Here is a 9,524-nt window from a genome sequence, read left to right as displayed (position 1 = left end):
TCCGAGGCGCACGCCGTGTAACCGTGACATCTCGGGGTCGAATCTGACCTGCTGCCTGTGTTACACTTCATCTCTCTCTTTCCTGTCTTTCTTCACTATTGGCTATCTAATAAAGGAAAAAAATAATCTTAAAAAAGAAATACACTGATTGGCCTAAGTGGGCACTTCAACGTTTGATTAATTGTCTGTGTTTTAATCCCAGACACCACTGATCTGATTATAGCGAAACTTGGGAAATGAAGCATCTCACCGCTGCATTCAGCATTTAAAATGACACAAATGTGTTAAAAATGAAACGTCCTTTTTAAGAGTGTGTGTCTGTGAGAAATCTATTCAAAAGATCTGTTTTTTTTAATATCCCTATTCTGTAATGTTAGTAATCACTGTACCTTGATGTCTGCATACATCTATGTGCATTATTATATCTCCTGTCATTGTTTTCTAATGTGATTTGATTGGCCTTGGGCTTCTTGATGTTCTTACTCTACCTGAATAGTTGGGCTTGATTGTCTGATTACCATCAGCTGTTGTTTGTCTGTCTAGCCTCCTGCTGCCTGCTGCTTTTTACTGTTCATCTTGACGAAGGCCATAGAGCCGAGACGTCATCAAATAAAGAATATTTTCTACGGAGCGACACACTTTTTCTTGTTTTCTGCAGTCGGGGGGATTTGCACCATCGCCCCGCAAACCTGCTGCTGGTTTCTACACATGACTTTCCATTTCACACTGTGAAATTACACCAAACACACAGAATACAAACAGAACAACTCCATATCTCAAATTGGCTGGCTTAATGTTTCCTCTGCTGCGTTTCAGCAGCCGACTCCAGCTCAGACTCAGAAACCGTCGGCCTCCAGCTCCACAGACTGACACTGATAACAGAGACGGGAGTTTTACAGGGAGAGAGGTTTCTGGAATCAGACCATGAGATAGATGATAGAAACAGGTGATGACACTAGTACAATTTTCTATTTCTTACATCATATGAAAAATGAACATCATCTTCCCCATCCCCCACCCTGGGACCATAGAAATCCCTTAGATACATTCACATTTCGAAGCCGAGAATAGATAAAATATAAGTGAAGTGAATAATCAATAAATAAATCAATCGTATGACCAAGATTTACCAACTGTCAGTTTTGTCTGTACCGCGAAAAAAACTAGACTATAGTGTTGACTTTTGGATGACAAAAACTTCACCATTAGGATTTCATACTGGATCTGAGACTGAACTTGACCCTTTCCCAGAATTCACTATTATGGAGGTTTCATTTAACCATAAATTAAGCTGTCAGTCCATAACAGGTAAGTGTAGGTGTGATCAGTGTTGAAAGCGTCTCACTCTAGTTTAATAGGAACAGTTAGATAACGTCCTGTGGATTTATAAATGCCAAACTGTAATTACCAAAAACAGAAGCCAGGTTCCTCTTTTCTACTTGCTGACTGTGTGACGGACTGCAGATGAAAGGGGAGAAGGAATATTTGAGTTTTGTTCCAAAATGAGATATATACCATTTAAAAACAAATGACTCGCAGCACATTGTGTGTTAGTATTGAAGTTAGGAGTCATCTTAAGACATTTGCATACAAAATTGCTCATTCTTGGAGGCCAGAATCATGTTTTGATGATTTTTTATGATGAATTTCAGGTAGCAAACTCTTTCCAAAATGGATATATAGCATTTCGGAACGAAAACCTTCATTTGTTCCATCTATTACCTGGCTACTAAGCCTCTGACCCTATTAGCTGTTTGTAATGTTGCTAATCTACGAATCGAAGCTTATTCTACTGCTGCGCTCCTTTTAAGCAGCTTTGAATGAGAGTCGGCTACATACTGTACCGTACTGTACATGCCTACAGTGTAGGACAAAAATGACAAGAGATAAAAGAGCAAGACAAGTGGAAATGATCCCAGCGGCCGAGTGTGTTTAGCAGGAAATACCTACAGATCTGATAGGCCGGCTGTAGTTTCCGTATACGGCAGCAGGGCTCTTGACCTCTGTTAATAAATGCCCTGCCGGGAGTTTTATACCCGTGTGGGAACGAGCGAGGGACGCTCACTGGGAACTGATTGAGGGTTTGTCTGTTTGTTTGTGCTCTTGACTGGCTTTGACATTGATTCACTTCTGCAGATAGGGGAAGCGGTCGACTGCAAGGCAAATTTACGACTCCAGGACTGATCTTACATACCGGGCATGCAAAGTCACATGAATAAAGCAATAAATTTGGCCATCCGGGAAAGCTGAAATGCAGTAACAGGTGCTTATTTTTCTCCAAGTCTTTGTTTTCTCCATGTGTTCACCCTCTTTCAGTTCCTCTCTTTTATTTCCTCGGGTCAAACATCAGCCACATGCATGGATAAAAAAGGTATTTCTGCATCCTAGAAATCTGCTGTAAGGTCTTGTTTTACTTGATATGCTCTCCATGCTCCCACTGCACCCTTTTTATTTCCATATGTCAAACATCAACCCCACACCGCGCTCCCAAACGCCTCCTGCATCCTGAAAATCTGCTGCATCATTCACCGGAGCAGAGTTTCCACTGTGTCCTCGGGGCAGAGGCCGTGCAGCGCTGAGCCGTCTGGCCCGGGAGACGCATCGATTCGGCTCATATTTCTGGCTCGGGCTGCTGCCGCTGTGATGCTGCCCTGCGGCAAGGATCAAGAGCTAATGTCCGGGTTAACAAGCCGCGCTGCCCGCCCCGCTCAGAGGGAGGGGGAGAGGGAGAGGGGGGCAGCAAGATGACCGGGCGATAAGCAGAAACCAGAACCGGCGCGGGACGTGCAGACGGACAGACTCTGCAGCCTCCTTCACATGAACTCAGACTATCTGGCCTCCTCTGTGCAGCTGAATCAACAAGAAAACATTCAAAACACACCGCGGCGCATGGAGCGGATTTGTAGCGCTACGGTTTCTGCTTATAAATAATGACTTGCATGCTTTGTTTTGTTTCTGTGTGTGTGTTGGCGTGTGTGTGTGTGTGTGTGTGTGTGTGTGTGTGAGTCTGTGGTGGCAGAAGGCTGATAATGTGCAAAGAAACAAGAAACAAGCCAGTGGCGGTTTCCAGTGCGAGGCCGTCCCTGATCCATTTGTTACAGCATATAAATCCAGTGAGATAAGAAGAAGAACAACATGTGCGATACAGGCTCCAGTCAGCTGTTCTGTATCCTGCTTTTACTGAAGGGCTCTATACTGTGTGTACGTTTTTAACCATAACACTGTGTTCCTCTGGTAATGCATCACAACCTGTGACCTGACAGCGTGAGATTATGATATAATGATATGGATGTGAATGTTTACTGTTGCACTTTGACCCGTCATGTCCTGCCGCCTTCTTCTTCTCTGGTGCTCTGTAGTTTGTTCTGTGTTGTAATTGTCGGAGTGATTTTTTTCTTCTTCTTTTTATCTGTACTGAAAATAATTTCACTGGAATTGGAGCTGGAACTGGAACTGAACTTTAATGAAAAATCTGCCGCATGAAATTCATGATTCAATATTTTAAAAAATACAGAAGATCCCATCCTCGAAGATGATTGTGTTTTGTAGGTAAAGTCTTAGATAGCTGATAACATAAATTATCCTATAATGAGTTTTACTTTCATATCTGCAATCATTTTGGCAGCACAAGAGCCTCATTTTCCAAATTGTGGATTTTGAAACAAAACACACTTGAATTGTCACATGAAGTCAATCAACCAATCAGTGCAGCAGGACATGGCAGTTAGGAAATGCTGCCCTGCTGTTTGAGAAATACCAGTACTGTTAAGTGTCAGAAGCTTTTTCCAGATAGATTTACATTACATGAAACAAGATCCAGTAAAGGTCAGAGGAAAAAGGACAAACTGATTCCAGTTACTGGTAATAACTATTCACACGCTGTCAGTGACGGGCTTAAAGGGGCACTTCACCAAAAAAACACCCTCATCCCGGCACAAATTAAGTTGTTTGTACAGTAAGTGTCATCTGGATTACACTGATTACATATTGGGAAAATAGAAAAAAAACACATGATGAAATAGTATAAAGCCTCACTGAGAGCACTGTTGAGGAAAAATTATATGTTTATTCATATATTGTTTTAAAGATTACGGTGAAGAGGGATTTTTGGGAGTTCAAACGATAACAAAGCACTACAACCAAATATCTAATGAACTGTAAAGACTGTAGCAAAAATGATAGATATTGCAAACAGCATAGATTGGTCAATTTCACTTGTATCCTACTTTTACAGTCTGCTGGTAGACAGTGTGTTAGTGCTGCTGATGGTCTGAACACCAAAACGTTCAGTCACCTTTGTTACTTTTTGTCACATAGCCTATTTTTTCTCCATCATGTAAATAAATCACATTGTTTTTTGCCTTTGAAGAGCCTCTATAGTCTTTTTGTCAGTGAGTGGGCCTTTGTCTCCATTCATTTGTTATGCTAGATACTGAACAATACTGTATGTCTGACTGATTGGCTGATAATTTGAGTTCAGATCTATTATGGGTGAAATGCTATTTAAGATCCAACCATCTGGAGACATGAAGTAGCAAGGTGGGAAACTATCTTTTTGGTTCACTGGACACAGTGGCTGGAGGATTTCTAAATTTATCATCCAAATCCGATGTTTTGCAATCAAAAGAAATGTCTAAATGATGATTGGTTTCCTGTCTAACCGGCTGGCAGACGGATTTACCAAACACAGACAAAATTCACCAGCATTTGCCCGGTGTCTGGTGTTCATTTTCCACCTTGAAAATGACTGATTTCATGAAGTCTGGTGACTCACCTCGGCCCTCGCTCTGCACATCGTAGAGGATGTCGGAGTAGTTGACGGTCGGCTTGTTCTCCTCGAACACGCTGTCCTGGATGGTGATGTTGGCGTTCTTTAGCTCGGTGTACAGTCCTTCCACCGCGAAGTAACACGGCCGGTCGTCCACCTTGTTGTCGCTGAACAGGAGCAAGGCGTGATCCCGCCACCCGAAGTGCTCGCAGATGCGCAGGGCGAACTTCCCCAGCTTCTTGTGGGTGGGGCCCGTGTTGGTGATGGACGGGTAGACGCCGCCGTCAAAGGCCACCGCCGGGGCGCCCGCCGTAACCATGGGAACGTCCCAGTGGGTGGTGAAGAGGCCAACGGGGGAGGAGGTGTAGGAGCAGCCGGGTCCGATGAACGCCCACGGGTCGTAGGCGAACTTGAGGTCCACGGCCATGAGCGGGGCGACGGACTCGGAGCAGATGCCGTCCTTGTCTTCGCTGTTCTTGAAGGCGTAGGTGAGGTGGTGGTCAGGCAGCAGGGCGGGGTCGGCATTCACCGTCCGGACGGCCCGCTCCAGGGCCGGGCCGATGCGGGGCCAGGCCCAGGGGTAATCTGTGTTGCTCTGCGGTAAGATGACGGCCAGCGTGATGTTCTGGCGCTCCCGGTGCTCGTGGTGCGCTCGGGTTTGACGCCGGGAGCCGCGGTGTCGAGAGGACCGCCCATCCACCGGCCGGACGCCCGGCAGAACCAGCAGAACCAGCAGAACCAGCAGGAGCCTGGCGCCCTCCTTACAGCAGGCCATCCTCTGCCCAGCAGGTAGACCAGTGAATAATTTATCCCCGTGAACTGAGGATACACACAAGGGAGATATTCACACGCATTAACAAACACAAATTAATTCAACTCCTGTCATCTGAGCCTGCCTGCTTCCACCTCCAACTGAGAGATCCAGCCTAATAAGGCGGGTCGGCCACTGAGACCTGCTTTGGCTTGTCACGGTCGAATTCACTGCAACAATTTCATCCACGTCAGTCCCGTGTGGCCTTTGCCAGTTTGGGGCCACAGTGTGTCGTGGGAGAACAACTCCCCCAGACTGGAAAGGAGGACCATTTTCCTGCCATCTCTGCCCTCTTTATACAACAGAGAGCGTGTTACAGCTACAGCGACCACAGGTTTCACTCAGTGTACAGGCGACCTTGTCTTGGCAAAACAAACCGAACACCGGCACTCACAGAACAATAGTCTTCTTATTTATTATGGGCAAAAACCAACGCGTTTCAGCTAGAAGCCATCATCAGCGTAATCAAAACAGCAGAAATGGCAATTTATATAGACAGGTGAGGTTCAAACACCAACCAGAAAAGAGAATACATAATTGCATAATAGGATCCATCTGTGAATGAACCGCCCAGATACGCCTCTCCTAATGAAGGAGGTGTGACCACAATAATCAGAAAAAACAATGACTGGTGTCGCAAGCTGAAAAGTAATGAATATATAAAACTGAATGCCCAAGACCGGAAACATACAGCAAGAGACTATATAAAAAGAGCTATACAAACCAGATTAATAAATGAAGATAAATAAAAAAAATAAAAAAACAATTACCAACTAATAAATGCTCTATGTAAATAGAGGGCTCAAACTACTCAGTTAATAGAAAAAACCCTGAAACAACTCTGAAACAGGATATGTCTATAATGGGGACACATAGCCTGTAAAAAGAAATAAATTAAGAGCTATATGACCCTGGCATTGGCAAATCTTTGAAAGAATGACCTAGTAAAGGGTCACTGGATAAAATATGCCAGTGTTTGATAACACAGCTCTTAATCTCATTGGATAACGGAGAAAACGTGGTAGCCAACACAATTTCTCTGATATCCAATGAGATTACCTTTAGTAGGTCATTCTTTCAAAGATTTGCCAATCTTTGCCAATAAGCGCGCCAGGAACCTAAGGCACACCTTGGCCAGGGCTGATTGTTATGTACCTCCTCAACATTTTCTGTCTAACCCACCAGGTGGTAATTTCCCATGTTTGAGCTGTGCCCAGCGTAGTGCTATGATTAGAGGAGATGTTTTTTTACATCCCCATACTGGTAACAAGTTCAACATTAAGAACAGGATCTCTTGCAGAACCAAATATGTGGTCTATCTCTTGAAATGTCCTTGTGGGTTAGCATATATAGGTAAAACTAAACGGGAGTTTAAAACTAGGATTTCTGAACATAAAAGTAGCATAAGGAATAAAGATGAAAAATCCCCGCTGGCCAGACATTTCAATTCAGCTGGCCATGATATACAGTATGTTCCCTTAAATTTCAAGGTATAGAAATGGTACATCCTTTTAAAAGGGGTGGTGACAGGGACAGATTTCTGTTACAGAGGGAAGCATGTTGGATCCACACATTACAAACTGAGAGCCCAAAGGGTTTGAACGAAGAACTACTGTTGGGTTGCTTCGTATAATCTATCGGGGTCCCTACTATATTAGGATTCCATATTTAGATTGTGTAGACGTATTTATTCTTGTCATTTATTCTTGACATTGTGTCTACGATATTTTACTGTGCTCTCTTGAAAGGATTCATGCTAGTTGACAGGGTCATATAGCTTTTAATTAGTTTCCTTTTACATGCTATTTATCTTTACTATATTTTGTATATGTATTTTGTCTTGACATTTTTTTCATGATTTTTTTTTCTATATACTCTTGAAAGAGTTCAACTATTTAACGGGGGCATATAGCTCTTAATTAAAATTTTACATGCTATTTGTCCTTGCTATAATTGGAGGCTCATATACAATGTGAATGTGTGTACATACAGTATGAAGGTTATTTCTTTATAATGTTTTTGATGCTCTTTTGAAAAATTCAAACTATTTGGGCTAACAGGGTCATATAGCTCTTAATTTATTTCTTTTTACAGGCTATGTGTCCCCATTATAGACATATCCTGTTTCAGAGTTGTTTCAGAGTTTTTTCTATTAACTGAGTAGTTTGAGCCCTCTTTACATAGAGCATTCATTAGTCGGTAATTGTTTTTTTATTTATGTGCATCTTCATTTATTAATCTGGTTTGTATAGCTCTTTTTATATAGTCTCTTGCTATATGTTTCCGGTCTTGGGCATTCAGTTTCATGTATTCATTACTTTTCAGCTTGCGACACCAGTCATTGTTTTTCTGATTATTGTGGTCACACCTCCTTCATTAGGAGAGGCGTATCTGGGCGGTTCATTCACAGATGGATCCTATTATGCAATTATGTATTCTCTTTTCTGGTTGGTGTTTGAACCTCACCTGTCTATATAAATTGCCATTTCTGCTGTTTTGATTACGCTGATGATGGCTTCTAGCTGAAACGCGTTCGTTTTTGCCCATAATAAATAATTAGACTATTGTTCTGTGAGTGCCGGTGTTCGGTTTGTTTTGATCCTCGCCACAACCGTGCACCGATACCGTGTTCAAGATTTGGAGCTGTGCGCGCTGCCACTTTTCACTATACCTTGTCTTGGCAAACATGTAGGAATGGCAGCGTGGTCTACATAGCAAAAACACATTATAGGCCCATAATACACAAATTTGAAAATGTGTTTGTGTCCATCAACTCTTACTAAATGATTGATAGCAAAGTATTAAAACACATTCTAATACTTGTTAAAGGATAGTAGGCAACTTGATAACACTTTTACAGACTGGACTCTATATTTTTTTTTATTAAATGATGCACTCAAAATGGGAAGTAAAGTAAAGTCTTCATGTAGGCTATTTACAAAATTTTAAATCCATTAGTGAGTTTCAGCTGACAAGGAAATAATCAACAACTGATTTAATTATTCAAATGTATTTTAGCTGGCATCATACAAGCAGCATTATGTTGTGTTGTAGGCTAATATATTGTCATTAGCATATGCTGTGCTGAAAAGTAACACAAATGTGTGCTGTCCCAAAGAAGACATTCACAGATGAAATGTTAAAAATGACACATCCATTTTTAGAGTGTAGTTTTCACAATCACAGAGGTACAGAAGGAGCAGGTCTTGTATATCAGCAGGTTAGGTTATAAGCAGGACTGAATTTCGGTCATTTTCAGAGGAATTTCTCCTCTTAAAATGCTATTTAAGTGGAGAAATCCCCTCAAGGCAGCAGTATCAATAGCCAAAACGAGAAACCAGACAATACATCCTCTAAAATGATGTGACTGAAATCAAATTGACTTTATACCTCAGTGGGCTTCTGGTTTCCTCTTCATACTGTTTGACAGATCCATGGAGAAGAGAGATCAGCCGAGCACGCGACAAGAACCATCCATGCCCGCGAAAACCAGCCGGGCGCGTGCTGCGAACCAGACACTTGGCGTCCAGCCCGCAAAGTCCTCTGGGAGAGAAAATATCCCGATCACACAACAACGCTGCTCAATACGGACCTTTTAAAACGGATTACAAACTTTAAACGGGTGTTACTGCTGGTGGAAACAGGCAGAAGTCACCGTGGAAGGTCTGCATCGGTCCCGGTGTCAGGTAAGACTAGCTAAACCTTATCTTAGCAAACTACTTAGGTTAAACGTCTTCAACTGGCGCCGATGTGCTGTCAACTTTCCCTCGAGATGGTTCAGAAAAGGTTTAAAAACCTTAAAAAATCCGATCAACAGCCTAGTAATCCACGTTATGTTGGGATGAAAGAGGGAAACCCGGCTTGTCACAAAATCCCGTTCAGATAAGAAGGTGCAGGATCCAAGAAAAGTCCGTTTGAAATGAATCCAGACGGTCTTGCTACTGT

At 42.6% G+C, this 9,524-nt stretch overlaps 1 pseudogene across 1 annotated transcript in view; it reads right to left on the bottom strand.

Moving 5' to 3' along the window:
* Nucleotides 1-9,051, bottom strand: part of LOC139922796 (atrial natriuretic peptide receptor 1-like) — an 84,253-nt pseudogene extending 75,202 nt beyond the window's left edge. The window contains exons 1-2 of the transcript XR_013506900.1: nt 8,970-9,051; nt 4,775-5,587 (exon numbers count right to left, since the gene is read on the bottom strand). The product of XR_013506900.1 is annotated as an atrial natriuretic peptide receptor 1-like (transcript). The remainder of the gene's footprint in view (nt 1-4,774; nt 5,588-8,969) is intronic.
* Nucleotides 9,052-9,524: the final 473 nt, after the last annotated feature.

This window comes from Centroberyx gerrardi, chromosome 12 (assembly GCF_048128805.1).
Source record: "Centroberyx gerrardi isolate f3 chromosome 12, fCenGer3.hap1.cur.20231027, whole genome shotgun sequence".
Classification (NCBI taxonomy): Eukaryota; Metazoa; Chordata; class Actinopteri; order Beryciformes; family Berycidae; genus Centroberyx; species Centroberyx gerrardi.
This window is presented reverse-complemented; position numbering and strand designations above follow the sequence as displayed.